This window comes from Callithrix jacchus, chromosome 6 (genome assembly GCF_049354715.1).
Source record: "Callithrix jacchus isolate 240 chromosome 6, calJac240_pri, whole genome shotgun sequence".
In the NCBI taxonomy this organism is placed as follows: domain Eukaryota; kingdom Metazoa; phylum Chordata; class Mammalia; order Primates; family Cebidae; genus Callithrix; species Callithrix jacchus.
Window position 1 is genome coordinate 141,809,596 of NC_133507.1, and position 16,494 is coordinate 141,826,089.

The 16,494-nt window shown below is 42.9% G+C and overlaps 1 long non-coding RNA gene across 3 annotated transcripts in view; it reads left to right on the top strand.

Annotated features, from left to right (window-relative positions):
• The first annotated feature begins 452 nt into the window (after positions 1 to 452).
• The window catches only part of LOC144576829 (uncharacterized), a 741,704-nt gene continuing 725,662 nt past the window's right edge, over positions 453 to 16,494 (top strand). For all 3 annotated transcript variants that reach the window (XR_013519398.1, XR_013519399.1, XR_013519400.1), the window contains exon 1: positions 453 to 687. This is a non-coding gene — a long non-coding RNA (uncharacterized LOC144576829). The remainder of the gene's footprint in view (positions 688 to 16,494) is intronic.

Below are 16,494 nucleotides of genomic sequence, written 5' to 3' on the forward strand. Positions count from 1 at the left end.
TCCACTATTTTAAGAAACAATCCCCCCACTGATTGATGCAACCTTGATGGAAAGTCACAGCGGCAAAACGTGCATTCAAATTGTGTAAATATTATGGTACTTCTTTCCCCCACATATTTGCAGTCATTATTCTGCAAAAAATAGGGGATGGGTGTTATTGTAAACAAACGTTTATTGGGTACCTTATTCCAAAAAAGCTTATGATGCTGAGAAATGGAAAAGCATACCACAGGATCCCTGTTCTCCCCAGACTTACAGATGGACTGGAGAGAGGGAGCGTGGATATATAAAAAGATAAATGATAACATAGGGTGGAGTTTGCTAGGAGCCGAAGGACCGGTGCCAATAGTAAGTGCTATAGGATGTCTGAGAGATGGTTTTTGAGCAGCTGCTAATGTGCTGGCCTCAGTCCTGGGTGATTTCATGTTATCACATGAATCCTACAGGAATTCAGTGGTGGGAGTAATCACTGTGGATTGGGATGGCCAGAAAGTCTTCAGAGAGGAGGTTAGACTTAAGCTAGGTTGAATTATATGGTGATATTTCTCAAGAGTAATGAAAGCTGGCTGAGCTAAAACCCAGAGCATAATTTCTCACTGGCTGGCTGCTCCAGATAGTAATAGCTTCAGTGCCCTTCAGAATGGAATTTTTCTGAGCCTGTGAAGATGTGTGAGGTGTGCCCGGCAGGTAAGCATTCTTCCATTTGCCTCCCACCCATTGCTTTAATTAAATGCACTTTGCTTCTCCTGGTTAGTTCTTCCAAGCCTCCAGAAGTTCTGGAATGTTGCTGCAGCAGCTGAAATGGCAGTTCATTGAGTGGAAATGATGCAGACAGGGGAAGGGATCTTTTAAGTCTTTTTTTCACATTGGTGGTAGTGGAGGCAAGGAGAGGGTGGGGTTAGGCTATCGGACCAAGGGAAAGAACGATTCCTGGGAAGATTTCCTCTAATCTCTGACTCCTTTTCTGATTTTATCGCTGCTGCTTTTTTTTTTTTTTTTTTTTTTTTTTAAATATAGAATTGTTAGATTTGTGGCAGGAGACTTGCAGATTTACACTCTTCCTCCAAGAATTGGGAAATGACACAAAAATAGCTACAGTTATCGAGGGCTTTCTATGATGAGTTTGAACCCTCCATATGGATTATTTTATTTAATTTTTGCAATATGCAGGTACATTTCACTGATGAGGAGTAACAGAAGCCTAGAGTGGTTAAACAAGTTGCTCGAGATTATATGGCCGTTGCTACTAAGAGGTTTAAAGAGGAATTGGAATTTTCAATTTTCTTTAAACTTTAAAAAATGTAACAACTTTATTAAGATATAACTCATATACCTTACAATTCACCCATTTAAAGCATATAATTCAATGGTTTTTGGCATATTCAGGTGTGCAACTGTTACCATAATTATTTTAGAGAATTCTCATCTTTCCAAAAAGAAACTCTGTGACCACTAGCAGCCACTCCCTAATTCTCCCCAACCCCTTGCTCCCCTTCGGCCCTAGATAACCACTAATAAACTTTCTGCCTCTATGGCTTTGCCTACTTCATGTGAAGGGGCTAATATCACAGGCAGCCCTCTGTCACTGGCTTCTTTCACTTAGCATAATACTTTCAGAGTTCTTCCATAGAATAGCATGTGTCTGTATTTTAATTCTTACAATGGCTGAATATTGTATGGCTATACCACGTTACTTAATCATTACTCAGTTAATGGAAATGTATGTTGTTTTCATTTTTTGCTACTATGAATAATGCTGCTATGAATATTTATGTACAAGTTTTTTTTTTTCTGTAGGCATGTGTTTTTTATTTCTCCAGGGTTACACCTAGGAGTGGACTTGATGGATCATAGAGTAACTCTGTGTTTAAACTTTTGAGGAACTGACAGATTATTTTTCAAAGGGACTGCACCATTATAGATTTCTACCAGCATGGAATTCCTCCGTGTAAACAACTCAGAGGGTCATTTATAGCTGGTCAATTTTGTACACACAGAATATCCGTACAGCTTAGTCTGGCTCTAATAAAAACCAGTGAGAAACTAGAGAATTTTCTTAATGAGGAACTTTAAGGCTGAACTCCAGGTTTGGAAGCTTCAGTGCTTTTTGATTTGAAGATGCCAATTGAGCTAAGTGCTGAAGAGGTAAACGATGAGAGCTGCCATATTTGCATGTCCCTATGTCCCTCCATTTCGTGAGGCATTAGGAAGATTTTCTGCTTGTTTCTAGAACTTAGTGGTTTTTAGCAGTACTTGTGCAGGTGTGGCAATAGCCCGGGACTATTATTTTGAAAAGCCATTGACATTTGCTGAAAGACAGAACACAAAAGAAGACACACATAATATCTATGCATATGTCATGCTGATCTCTTGAAATGTTAGGTAACTCTGGGCATCAAGTTTACTGTCACTTAATTGCAAGTGACATGAACCCAAGACCATTCTTTTAAGAGAAAATAGGAGAAAGGAAACCCAAAAAGTCATTCTTTTCTCCTCCTTGCAACAGATAGCTGAAAGAGGCCTAAAGGGTGATTTTCAACAAGGCATACTTGAATGAGTCTTGAGGCTTTCTGTCTGGGAATGGAGGAGCGTTTGCTGAGTGTTTATTCTGAGTGCACTGGCAGATGTGAGAAGAGCAGAAGCTGTGGTCTCTCCCCTCTAGCAGTTTCTATCCTGTGTTACCACAGAATAGCTCAATGCTGAGCTGTGACTGTAAGTGCTACAGGGGTTGAGGGAAGGGAGAGGCGGAGTGTGCAGGAGTGGCAGCTAAGAAAGCTTATGCAGGAAATGAGACCAGCCTTAAAGAAAGCCAAGCCTAGGACCGAGTTAGGCTGGAAGGAATGGTGTGACTATTGCAGGTGGGGTCAGTGGCACCCACATGACAGAAGCCACAATGTATTTAGGGGTCAGTGGACAGATGGGCCTGGCTGGAGCAGATGACATATGATAAAGTTGTAGTGAGGACAGGTTAGAAAGCAGAATAGCATCATGGAAGGAGCATGGGACAGAGAGTCTGGACATATGGATTCTGCTTTTATTTTTGCTACAAACTAGTTTTCGATGTAGGCTCTGTGATTTAGCACCTTGGGCCTTCTGTTTCTTTTTTCTTTTCTTTTTATTGAGACGGAATCTTGCTCTGTTGCCCAGGCTGGAGCACAGTGGTGTGATCTTGGCTCACTGCAACCTCCGCCTCCCGGGTTCAAGTGATTCCCCTGCCTCAGCCTCCTGAGTAGCTAAGACTACAGGCATGCCCCGCCATGCCCAGCTAATTTTTTGTATTTTAGTAGAGACGGGGTTTCACCATGTTGGCCAGGATGGTCTCAATCTCCTGACCTTGTGATCTGCCCACCTTGGCCTCCCAAAGTGCTGGGATTACAGGCATAAGCTACCCCGCCTGGTTGGACCTTCTGTTTCTTAATCTATAGACTATGGAAGCTGAACTAGTCCTAGTTCACAAATCTGGTTTTATATTACAATTTGAATGTTTATTTAAAATACAGACTCCTGAGTCCAACCCGTGAATGCCATGTTTCCCTAGATATGAAGTGTGGTCCTAGGGTCGTGGTTCTCTTGCTGCACAGTGGAATCATTTGGGACAATTTTAAAACTAGGGATGCCTCGGTTCCAGCTGGAGAGATTCTGATTCAATGGGTCTTGGGAACAGTGTAGACTTTGGGAGTTTGCAAGGCTCACCAAGTGATTCCCAGGAGCAGCTAGGCTGAGAAGCACTTATCTCTGGTGGGTTTGGTACCCGTGGAAGTACTGGAGGCCTGGCTGGAGACTCCATGGGAACAGAAGGACTCCAGATCTAATCCTAACTCTGAAGGACTTTGATTCTGTGAGAAGCATGTTGAAATCAGGCGGTGAAGGGCCTTAAATGCTAGACTAACTTATACCATATCTTGTTCTATAGGGAGCAGGAAACAAGTAAGATGTTTGAACTGAAGAGTAGTTTAAGGCGTCTAACCTTTGTTCATTGTTCTAGGGCATGCGAGCCACCAACAGGGGAAGAAAAGAGAAAACTGCCTCTTCATTCATGAGTTTATCTGGAAGGGTGATTATTGACAGTTCCATTGTGTGACAGTACCTAGTGTCTCTGCACAGCACAAACAGAAACAGTCCAGGGGGAGAGGTGGGACACCACCTGAGGCCGCAGGGCGGTGTAGTGTGGCTGTCACCAAAGTACAGGCATCCTTAACCAAAGGGCGGGCCACACTGGTGGACTGGAGAGGACCGCAGGCAGGGTGGATTTTAAATTATGTTTTAAATTACATCCCCTTCTCAATTCTTCTTTTAATCTTCAGATGAATCAAGGCAAGCCTTGGTTCATCAGTAGCATGGTTCTATCAGTTCTCTAACATTTGCCCATCTCCCCTTTTGACAAAGCAGCAGGATCCCCAGGCTTAGAGCCCCAGCCAGGTAACATATCTAGCAAGAATTTAGCAATAGGACGTCCCCCACTGCAACCCCTTGTCTAAATCTGTCTGGTCCTTCCCTTCTGGGAGTTTCAGATAGGGAAGATTGGGACCTTCTATAAATTTGCCTCTTGAATAAACTTGACTAAAAACATTAGTTTTCAGAGAAGTTAATAATAGCACAGATGGAAAGGGAAGGCAGAAGGAAAATGAAACTTTGACGGGCTGTACAAATAAATGATCCTCGGGAGACACTGGTGGGATCTCTCCAGAATCTGGACTAGAAGTCAGAAACCCCAATCCAGGTTGGTAGTACTGATGGGCTCCTCCTGTCTTTAGTCTATGACAATAACAGTTGAAGTCTCCACCCCACAATCATTAAATTTATTTTCAGGTCTGAAATGCTACATTTCCATAACAATATTTCTAAAATACAACCCCTTTTGGAAGACTGATCATATCTGGTTATTGACCAGGGGTCATGCTGCCACTCTCTCTCCTGCTGGCATTATTCCTGTGGGACCACCAGCTCTGGAGTTCCTCGGAAATTGCAGGGCAAAAACATTTTAAGGAATGTGGGCCTGCAGGCTAAAACATCAAAATATTTCAAGAGGGGAAAAAACACAAAACAAAATGAAATGAAACAAAATAAAGCTAATGAAAACCAAAACAAACCAAACAAACCAAATAGCCTTGTAGTTAACTGAATTTTCTCTACTTTTCCAACCTTTTTTTTTTTTGATGGGGGAATGTTTTTCTTTCCTAAAAATGTTTTGTCAGGGAACAGATGATGTATTCTACTAAAAATGCATTTGTTGCCACTATTGGGATGCTTCATAGATCAACATGAGAAATTCCTCCCCAAACTCCTCCTCTTACCAAAAAAAAAAAAGAGTGTCAACAAGTATCATTCCATAGATGACTTGGGAGAAGTTTTGTCGTTCTCTAATCTCTGATTCTCAAATGGAAGGCTTGCTAAACACGAAGATCCTTGGCTCAGCCTCAGTAATGTGATTTCGGAGGTGTGAGACAGGGCCCAGGAGCAAGGGTCTTTTACGAGCTTCCCAGGTGGTTTTGATACTGATGGCTTAAGACCACCGTCCAAGATCCCGCGCTGAGGGAAGGTAGGTGATGCAGTCTCTAGCCAGGGCATCCTGAGGGTTGTGACAGGAACCTCTACCCCCTACCCATCCCCTGCCCAATTTTTACTCAGGTCTTAGATTAACATCAAGGGCAACCCTGATGTAATCAGTATCTCAAAAACAGGGGGTAGGATAGGTTTAAGGGCATAGTTGGAGAAGTTCAAAAATCTATCTTTAAATCCCTGTTTGCTAGCTTTGTGACATTGGGCGGTATTATGGTTAGGCTTTGTGTCCTGGCCCAAATCACATCTTGAATTGCAATCCCCATAATTTTCATGTGCCAAGGGAGAGACCTGGTGAAGGTAATTGAATCATGGGGCCGGTTTCTCCAATGCTGTTCTCAAGTTAGTGAGTTCTCACGAGATCTGATGGTTTTACAAGGGGCTCTCCCCGTCTTCACTTGGCACTTTGCCTTCCTGCTGCCTTGTGAAGAAGGTGCCTTGCTTCCCCGTCGAGTTCCACCATGATTGTAAGTTTCCTGTGGCCTCCCTAGTCATGCTGAACTGTGAGCCAATTAAACCTCTTTCCTTTATAAATTACTCAGTCTCGGGTATTTCTTTATAGCAGTATGAAATGGACTCATATAGGCAGGTTGCTTGTATCAGATAACGTTCCCGTCTCGACCTCCTCACTGTTAAAATGAGGATCCTAACAGGGTTGACTGTGTTAATCCATAGAAAGCCGCTGGGTTGAGGTGAGCATTCAACGAAAATTAGCTCTTATCATTGTGGTAGGAGTTAGGAGATGGGAGGCATTGTGAAAGTGGAGTTGGTAAACAGAAAGTAGCAAGTGTAGGCCAGGATGTGAAACACTGAAAGCTTTGTGCACAGCCCTTGGTTGTGGGAGTGTCAAATGGTGTAGCTTCTATGGAGAACAGAAAAACAAGTGGAGCTTGGATCCTGTGGGTTGCAGATGACAGGGGTAAAAGGTACCTCATCCTGTCCCAGGCCAATTTCTGTGGCTCCCTGGTACCCTGAGTAGCAGCAAAAGTCAAATATCGCATGAGGTTGGGGTCCAAAGCTTGGATCCTAAGCAGGAGAGGAAAGTGATTCTCAGCTTGGCAGGCACAGGATGGAGGTGACTCAATGTCAAGTTTCTGAGCATTTGAGGGCACCTGGCGACATAATGGAGCTCATAGCTAGGCATCCCATCTCCAAGTCTACCTTGACTGTATCCTGGGCTGTTCTCAACACGCCAGCCCTGGGCAGCCTCCAGCACTTGGGGTGTTGGTTAATGCCTCCTAGAAAAGGCTTTCTGGGGGTGACTCAGCAAATAGGGGGCTGTTGCTTCCAGAAGGCCAGCAGGGCTTTGTTGGTAGATTGCTCCTGAGCCAAAACATGCTCTAGTTTTTCCCAGGTACCTCTCAAAATTTGTGCACAAACAGTGCAGGCTTGAGGTATGTGAAATAAATTCCCTGTATCCTTTTTCTGTATGCAAAAGCCCTGCACCTTGACAGAGACAGAGACAGCAAACCCTTCTCCCCAGGGGTGTGTCTGAGTCTCAGAGCATGAATCGAGCCTTTTTGAGTTCTTACAATGTTTGTTTCAGTGGTAAAGTCTGCTGACAAGGAAATATGAATACATTTGAAGAGTAAAATGAGAGATAATTTTTCTGTATGGAAGACAGTAAAACCAAGATAGTCAGTCTAGCTGCTGATCCCTCATGGCACTGATGCTGGAGAGGAGGAGAAAGTCTATTTTCTAAGCTTACCTATCCGTTTTCTCTTTCCCTGCATCTCTTTTTCTCTTTTCTCTAACTTCCACAAGATGATGAGGAGGATGGGAACAAACACAAGAGCAGAGCAACGAATTGTCTTTTTGGAGATAAATCTCTGATTTTTATCATATTTGAAATTTCTAAAGTTACCTTCCAGTCTTGGAATCCAACTTTATAAATATCTCCCACGTAGCAGAAGAGCAAGTATTTTGACTTAAACACCAATAATGATAGGTTTTATTATACTTAAGGCACAAGTCGTTACAATGTACAAACAAACCAGGAAGTTTGTTTGTACAAACCTCCTCCCTTTGTTCTCTGGCCACCAGGATATGCTCTTTCTCTGCCTCCTTGCATCTTGAGCCATTCTTTTCTGCCCACTGTCAGCTCAGCATGAATCCAATAAGGGGCCTCCCCCTCTGTCGCCAAACAAACTCCTGATGCAGGGGAAAGACAGAGCTCTGACTCCAGCCAATAATAACAATGTTGTAACATGTTCTAGATTTGCCTCTTAGGCACTCTGCTTGCTTTCCCCACCTGCCTTTAATTTTGCCCTTACCACAATCCGATAGAGATATGCATCAAAGACATCAGATGAGTGCGGTCCCATAGAACTGAAATGTTCAGTCTGTCTAATTTAGCAAATTCTAAATAGCTACCTTCAACTAAGTTCAAAGAATATTATTGTTTCCATGTTCCTTCTTTAAAAAACAAAGACGAAAAAAGCTCCTTTGCTGAACTGAATCAAGATAGCCACTAAGAGCATGTCACAAGGTATTTTTTACATATGGAAATGCAAGAAAATGGAAAGTTAACAATATTTTCAAGTGGCAATTTTAGTTTTCACAAAGGCTTCGGTCTTAGTATTCTGATGTCATTTGAAATATCCCTTGTTTAAATGTAAGTGCCTTAATAACTAGTTAGAGAAAGCAAAACTTTCTCTCCCAGGCAAGCGGCAGAGGAAAGCTTTCTGTTAGATGCCTTTGATTACAATAGTTCTTTGTTAACAGATTGTAAATTTTCCCCAGGTTGGGTGATAAGCTCCTAAAAGGGAGAAGACTTGTCCCTCCTGGGAAGAGAAGCTGTTGACCCTGAAGATGGATTGAAAGGAAAATGCTCAATGCCTGGCACCTAAACTCTCTTCTTATTTGTCTTTACTGTCTCTGACTGAGACGTCTGACAAAAATCAACATTAGTGTGGAAATAACGTAAAGTCAAAACAGTTATCCAGCAGGGGTGGGTTTTACACCCAAATGGAAAATATTATTCACACTTGTTGCTTGGAAACCCTTCCCTAATGGGAAAAATATCGTCATCAGGAGGTGCGTCCCTGCCACTCTAAGCAGAAGTTTGGCAATGATGGGATTCCTTTGATGAAGTGAGATACCAAGAGAAAAATTACCCACCTTCGAAGACCCAAAAATAATCCAGCCTGATTTAATGGTGATCAAGTTAAACCAGTCACCGACTCAGCAAGTCACATGGGAGAAGGGACATCAATGGGGTTTGGGTCTCACGTAGGAATAATTTCATCAGAGAGTGGACCAATTCTTTTATAATAATATTTTAGGCCATATTTCCTATAATGAAATCTAGGTTGCAGAACTGAGGAGGAACTTGAAAGATAATTCAATTTCCTCCCATTTTACAGTCAAAGAAACAGAGGCTGAAGATGTTACACCCAGCTGGTCAGAATTAGACTTCAGAACTACCTATTTCTAGGCCTGAAGGACTTTCTGTCTCCTGCCACTGCCTTGTTACTTATTAGTAGATGTTTACAAATGAGTTTAGATATTCCCCAACCCCATCTTGTGAATGCAATTTCCCCTCCTCTGGGTATCCTCCTATCTGTGTCTCATTTCAGTTCATTGATTGTCATGGTCAAGGGGAAAGGAAGATGGCCTAAAGAAGACAGAGGTAGAAAATGAAGGATTAAGAAAGGTTTGGAGGAAGAAGTCAGAGAAGGAGCCCAGGGAAATGGCTGGGCCAGCTGGGGCAGGTTTCCCTTCACCCAAAACAGGAGGAAGAGCCCTGCTGTCCTTCTCTTTACCCATCCCAACGCCAGCATTGCTTGCTAAGCGTCTCTTCCACACTCCATCTCCATCTCCCCCTACGGTGGATGAGTGTTTTCATTCCTGTTACGCCTGAGAAAGTTCCAAAAATACACAGAGAAAGTCTGGTTCTATGGTATTTAGAATTGGCCCCAGAACAGAAACTACTTTGGAAAGAAGCTTGTTTTCAGGGTCTGTTTGCCAGGACCCAGCCTCATCAGGGAGATGTGAAGTTTGAAACAAGCGCTTGCATATTTGTGTTTTGTTCCAGCCCATCTCAAGCATTTGAGTTCTTCTCATTGGCTAGGCCCAATTGATTTAATGACAATACCGCAGGGAAGAGCCCAGAACTTTTACTCAGGCAGACAGGAGTTGAATCCTGGCTGGACTGCTGCTTAACTGTGGGCAAATTTCTTAATCACTGCAGGCTCTGATTTTCTCACCGACAATAGGGATAACACGTCTCCTGGGGTAAATGAGGAGTAAATAAGACAGTGTTACTAAGGGGCTACCACAGTGTGTGGCAGGTGGTTAGAGTGTAGTAAGTGGTGATTGGCATTGTCATCCATTTGTAACCGTGCACCAGGTCTTGACATGCATTTGTGCTTAACACAACGTTAACCTGAATTAGGGGCTTTCATAGAGTAATCTAGAATTATTTTTTCCATTTTTTTGAGGACATAACTATAAGTTTAATTTTCTCTAGCTACCTACTTTGGGAGGATCTCGACAGAAGCAGAGTCTGGGCATGCCAGGCTGTACCTGCTGGTGATGAACTGAACACATCATCTGAGAGGAAGGTGGCAGAGAGAGGGGTCATGTGGAGAGAGGGTCAGTCATTTGGTTCACACTGAGGTTCTGAGATTTATTCTGGGCAAAGCCACAACCTGAAGGTCTTCATGGAAACTGTACCCTCATCACCTGCAGCAGGGTCCACTCCAGGTGCAAAACTACTTCTCTCTGGGGGTCTTGTGTGGCAGGATTATAAAGTTCATGAGATTCTTTCATGCTGAGAATGACTCCAATATGATGTACACAGAGAATGTAACTTCCCAATCGTCAGGGATTTCTAGGAATCCCTGAATCCCGCCTTACCATGCCTACTCTAAGACTTGGAATTACACCAGTTTTAAGTTCATACCCTAGTGCCACCATGGACTAGTTGTGGACTTTGGCAAGTTACTCAATCTCCTTGAGCCTCATTGAGAATGCTTCGGTGGGAACTGACTTGTCAGGCTACTTGCCCATGTAAGGGCTGGATGAAGAGGTGAGCAAGGGAACACAATAAACGTTTCTGATAAATGTCCATGGTGTTGGCATTGACCTTGGGTAGTAGAAGAGGGGAGCATGATCAGGAGAGTTGGCATACCCAGAGTTCCTGGAATTTCTTAGGATCTCTAATTTTGCAAGAAAACTAGAGCCAGGCAGATGTCTTAGTAGCTTTTAAAAAAGTGATGGGTGGGTCCTAAATACAAGTTGGACTATGTGTTTGGGTTTGAGAGTCATTATGACATAGGAAAAATTCCCTGACTTCTCTGATCCTTAGTTTTCTTGCATTTAAAAGGGAACAATAACTACTTCCCTGTTCACTCTGCCGCGTGCCGGGAGACTCAAGGTCATTCTTGTGAAAGTGCTTTGTAAAGTTGCTTATGCAAGTGAAACAAATTCATAATATTTTCTTACCAAAGGAGATGACAGAGTAATCCATAGCTGACTTCCTTCTATCCTATTTAATACTCCCCTTTCATTCTCCTTATCACCAGTTATGTGAGGAAGGCGGACATTGTGCTGCTTAGTGCAATATAAGAAAACCAGTTGAAATGATGAGATATTAGAAGACTTATCAACATGCAAGAGAAAAAAGTTCCCATTTCAATTCTTTTAGACAAAAGGTAAATAAATGATTAATTTGTGTTTGACATTTGCAGTCAGAAGTGGGCTTTGCTTTTTCCTAACAATGTAAAAACAAAAGGACTTGAAAAAAATTAGCTGTTTTGATGGCTTATAGCACAGTTTTGGGATTAGGGAGGGGGTGGTGATGGAGACTTGCAATTGAGAAATCAGCCAGAGAGATTAAAGTCTGGAAAATGCCTATAGAACCTATTCAGTTCTACAAAGGAAATTTCCATATCAGAACAGACCACTTGACCATATGCATTATAGCTCTGCCTGCCCCTGGTTTGAACTTTTATTAGGTTATTCCATCTGGCTCCTGGTCACAATTAGAAAGTATTCAATGTGAGAAATCTCTGCAGTCTGAGGTTTTAGTTCACAGAGAATTTGGATAATTCCACTTATCTTTATTGGGCTGCTTGTAAAGAGATTGAAGCTCTTTAACCAAACACTGTCTCCAAACCCATATGGAAAGAAGATGATGGGTAAGCGATTAAGATGTTAAAATGGAGAAAATGCAGGATCCGTTAATGGTCAGAAGGGAGATGCCAGGTAGAAGATGTACTAAGCTATTCGGGTGCTTGTCTGGGATACTTAATGAGTAGTGTGTGTGTGTGTGTGTTTATGCACATGTGTGCATCATATCCAGCTTAGGTAAAATTGTGATCGAGGCTATTTCTAATCATTCCTCCCTCTTCTTTTTAGTGTTTTCACTGCTTCTCCCTCCTAGCCCAATACTCTGATACTTTATTTCTCTTCTCCCTCTCCTCTCTAACCTTTCTCTTCCAAATCTGCCCTAGGCACTCTCCTGCATACCAAGGGTAATTGATCATTAACAGCTCAGAGTGGCATTAGCGGGGGTAAGGGAGACCTTTGCTATTTTAAGTTTATGCTTCAAAGAAACTCTTGAGCTGAGAAGGGTGGAAATGTTGACTAGGATTTCATGGCAGGGGTCTAGTGCTTGGAAAAGTCCCTTTGCCCAACCACCGGAGGATGTTTTCCTGGAGAAGTGTTTGCGAAAGGGAAAAATGAGAGCTGTCTTTAAAGGCAGTAACAGAGATGAGGGAGATGACTTTGGTGTTGGTTCACTGCATTGAGTAGAAGGAGCTGGGGATGTAAACCATAAAGGGAGAGATTTCATCTCAGCTCATGAGGGGGCAGGGTCCCCCATGAAGTGAGGCAGTGAGCTCTGAGACCTTGGCATGGCTGTGGAGGGCATTTTTGCAGTGAGCAGGGAGGCAGGGCGGGACTCTAAGTACTTCTTGGACCAGTTGTAGGGGGAGGTCGTCCGTGGAGTCAAAGTCAACCTGTATTTTTAATAGAAAATGCAGCTTTCCTTTACTCTTTTGGGTTGTGAAAGCAATATCAGGTTTTTAAGAAGGCTTAGGCTGTGCCCCTTTTCCTGCCAAATGCTATTTTTTGCTGCTTCTTCAGTGCTTTGTTCTATATTTTTCAAGTGGTGCTTGGATAGCTGAAATTTGCTAATTTAGACTTTCACAATTTCCTGGAGACCAAATAAATTCCTGCCTTGCAGTTCTCAAGTGCAAGGTCGTTCAGATGACATGAGATACAGCGGAAAAATGGCATCATTCTCATTTTCAATAAACATCTCTGATTAGTATTCATTGGAGATATTAAGAGTGCCGAGAGTAAACACCAGGGTTTTATCCCCTCATCTAAATGGGCATTAGCTCAAGGTATGTCCCTTCTGTTTTGTCCTGATTCATAAATCACCTGCCTGTGAAAAATCAAAGGCTGAGAATATTTGGTCAACTGTGGCAACGACGGACTTTCTATCAGTGACATTTGCCTCCTTGCACTGGGTTCTTTGTAAGTTCGGGAGCCTTTCTCCCTCACCTTTGACCTGGACTTCCTGTCCCAGCATAAACATCTCCTCTGTTTAATTCTGAGTGACTCCTGTAGAAGTGCAGTGAAATGTTACAAGACTTGGGTTTGTTTGTGTTTGTTTGGTTCTCTCTGCAAAGTGGTCTGGCTGAATATAATCAATGTGATTCCTCTGCTTTGTCGAATGAGCTTCGAGTAATGATGTGCAGATGCCAAATGTGACATGTCTGGGCACAAGGTAGTTTAATTCTAGTCTCATTTGCAGAGATGACTTGGTATCATTAGAGGCTTTGTCTCCAAGAAGCCAGCTGACAGAAAGAGAGAGCCAGCCCCTGCTCAGCAGTGAGGCAAATGCACGCTGTAAAAATGCTGGAGCGTTCACTTAGCTATAGACTCCAAGTAGGAGCATTTGGGAATGGAGCTAAATCATTGTGGCCTTTCTTTCTTCTTTTTCTTAAATGGCAGTTATGAGTCTGTCCCTCAGTTTGCAGCATTTGATGTAGGGAATTAGGAAGATAGCGTCAATAAAGCAGACCAGTTCAAAAGGTCTTAAGACTGGGAGTTTGGACTGAAACTCAGCCTATAAATACCTTGTTAGCATTCTGATAATGGAGTCTGTTGAGTGGAAGGTCTATGTGTTGATTCCTTGGTGACCTCCAGGCATTAAGTGCCATTAGTTACAAATGAAGAAACTTCCCTTGTCTTCAGATGTCTGGCACTGGAAATAAATCCTGATGAAATTATTTATATTAATCATTGTTTATTGTGATGAAATATACTTAACCGGCGCTGTGGCTCATGCCTGTAATCCCAGCACTTTGGGAGGCCAAGGTAGGCAGCTCACGAGGTCAAGAGATGGAGAAGAGCCTGGCCAACACGGTGAAACCCTGTCTCTACTAAAAATACAAAAATTAGCCAGGCATGGTGCCACGCATCTGTGGTCCCAGCTACTTGGGAGGCTGAGGCGGAAGAATCTCTTGAACCCAGGAGGCGGAGGTTGCAGTGAGCCAAGATTGCGCCACTGCACTCCAGCCTGGCGACAGAGCAAGACTCCATCTCAAAAAAAAAAAAAGTTTACCACTTCAATCATTTAAAAATGTGCAGTTCAATGGCATTAAATGCATCACATTGTTCTGCAGCAATCCATCTGTAAAACTTTTTCATCATCCCAAACACAATGATGTTACAGTAAACAGTAACTCCCATCTCTCCTCCCTGCAGCTCAAAGTAGCCACTATACAACTTGCTGTCTCTGTGAATTTGTTCCAGGTACTTCATATATCTGGGACATTGTGGATATCCCCCTTTTACCCCCACTTAATTACTGCTTCTCTCCTTAGAGATGTCCACTGCCAGTAGTGTGGTGCGTCCTTCCAGCTTCTTTTCATGCATTTACATGCTTATATCCCTCCTTATACACATTTCTTAAAAAAAAAAAAAAATCAATGGGTACTCAGTATTCTAACTGCTCTGCAATTTGCTGTTTTTATGTAATATGCCTTGGAAATCATTTAAGTTTAAAATTCCCTCTTTTACTGGTTTCACAGTATTCCATAATACCACAATTTATTTATTTATTTTTTTCTGGAGGTGGGTTTTTACCATGTTGGCCAGGATGGTCTCGAACTCCTGACCTCAGGTGATCCACCTGCCTTGGTCTCCCAGAGTGCTGTGATTACAGGCATGAGCCACCATGCCTAGCCTCACAATTTACTTAAATTGCTCTCCAATTGATGGTCATTTAAATTGTCTCCAGTTTTGTACTATATTGTACTATATGATAGTTATAAACAACTTTTAACATTCTCCTCTGTGCACATGAGCAAGTACTTTATAACACACGATTCCTGAAAGTGGATTGCTCAGCCAAAAGATGTACACTTACAATTTTCATAGACGCTGCCAAATTGTTCTTCAAAAAGGCATCACTAAGTTACACATTCCCTAAATGAATGATAATGTTTCATTTCCTGGCATCCATTTCAGCATTTGATATTATTAGTCTTCTAAACTTCTGCCAATCTGAAAAGAAAATCTTAAAACTTGGGATTCATGGGCTGGGTGCGGTGGCTCATGCCTGTAATCTCAGCACTTAGGGAGGCTGAGGCAGGCGGATCATGGGGTTAGAGTTTGAGACCAGCCTGACCAACATAATGACCACGTCTCTACTAAAAAAAATTAGCCGGGCGTGGTGGTACACGCCTGTAATCCCAGCTGCTGAGGAAGCTGAGGCGGAGAATCGTTTGAACTCGGTAGGCAGAAGTTGTGGTGAGCCAACATTGTACCACTGCACTCCAGGCTGGGTGACAGAGAGCAAGACTCCATTTCAAAACAAAACAAAACACAGCCAAACTTGGGATTCACATTAATCTACTATTGTAAAAGACGAATCTAAAGAGGGATTAGGAAGAAGCAGATGCATGGAAAGGGGAAAGGGAAGGGAAGGATAAAAGAATTGTACCCTCTGAGGAATGAGAGGCTAGATTAAGGCCAATAAGAACAGGTATTCCTAAAGGCATGTGCCAGCTCACTTATGCTGCATTCACAAGCCATGTGGCCTCTTGCTGTGTGGCTGGGGAGTGCTCCAAGGCCGTCTGTGTCCCCATGAGTTGGCCACAGTTGCCTCTGTCCATGGCAGAGGCCAACCCGTGCTTGCTCTCAGAAGAACAATGCTTTTTGCTGTCCTGAAGTTTAGCTTGAATCTACTTTCCTCTCCTCACTAAAGATTTCCTACACTCCCCTGTGGTTACCATCCCACATTCAGGGTTTACAGTGATGATTACTTACAGTGGCTTTTGAGCCCATCTTCCTTGTCCCTAAAATCCCTTTTCTCCAGCTAACCCAGTGTTTCTGCAACAGTAGGAGTAATGTAAGGTTGAAAAATCAGATCATATCCCTCTGCGCTCACAACCCTAGAGCTTTCTATTTCTTGTGGGATAAAGTTCAGAATCTTTAATATGACCTTCTTTGCCCTGATTGCACATGACCTTGGTCTTGCCTTCACCCGCTTCTCACCCTCAGCCATTCTCTTCCCAGCTCCTACTGGTTTTCTCACCATTGCTGGGATGGTCAGCTTCAGCCTCAAGGCTTTACCCACAGTGGTCTCTATGCCTGGTACTCTCTTCCCCTAACTCTTCATCTGCCCAACTGCTCACCTTCAAGTTAATTTGAAGGCCACTTCCCAGAAAGACCTTGCCAGGGTCCGATTCTTTTCCTTCAAAGCACTTCTAACAGTGCAGCTAAATGTTTGTGTGCTGATTGTCACTGACTGTTCATAATTGTCAATAATATCTGTCTCTCCTGCAGTGTAAGCTCAATGAAACTGGGAAACAGGTACATGAGAGTCACGTGGCATCCTGCCTGTCACTTAGTAGGCATTGAATAAATACTTACTGGATAAATCAAGGAAGGCTGGGCATTTCCAATTTAGAG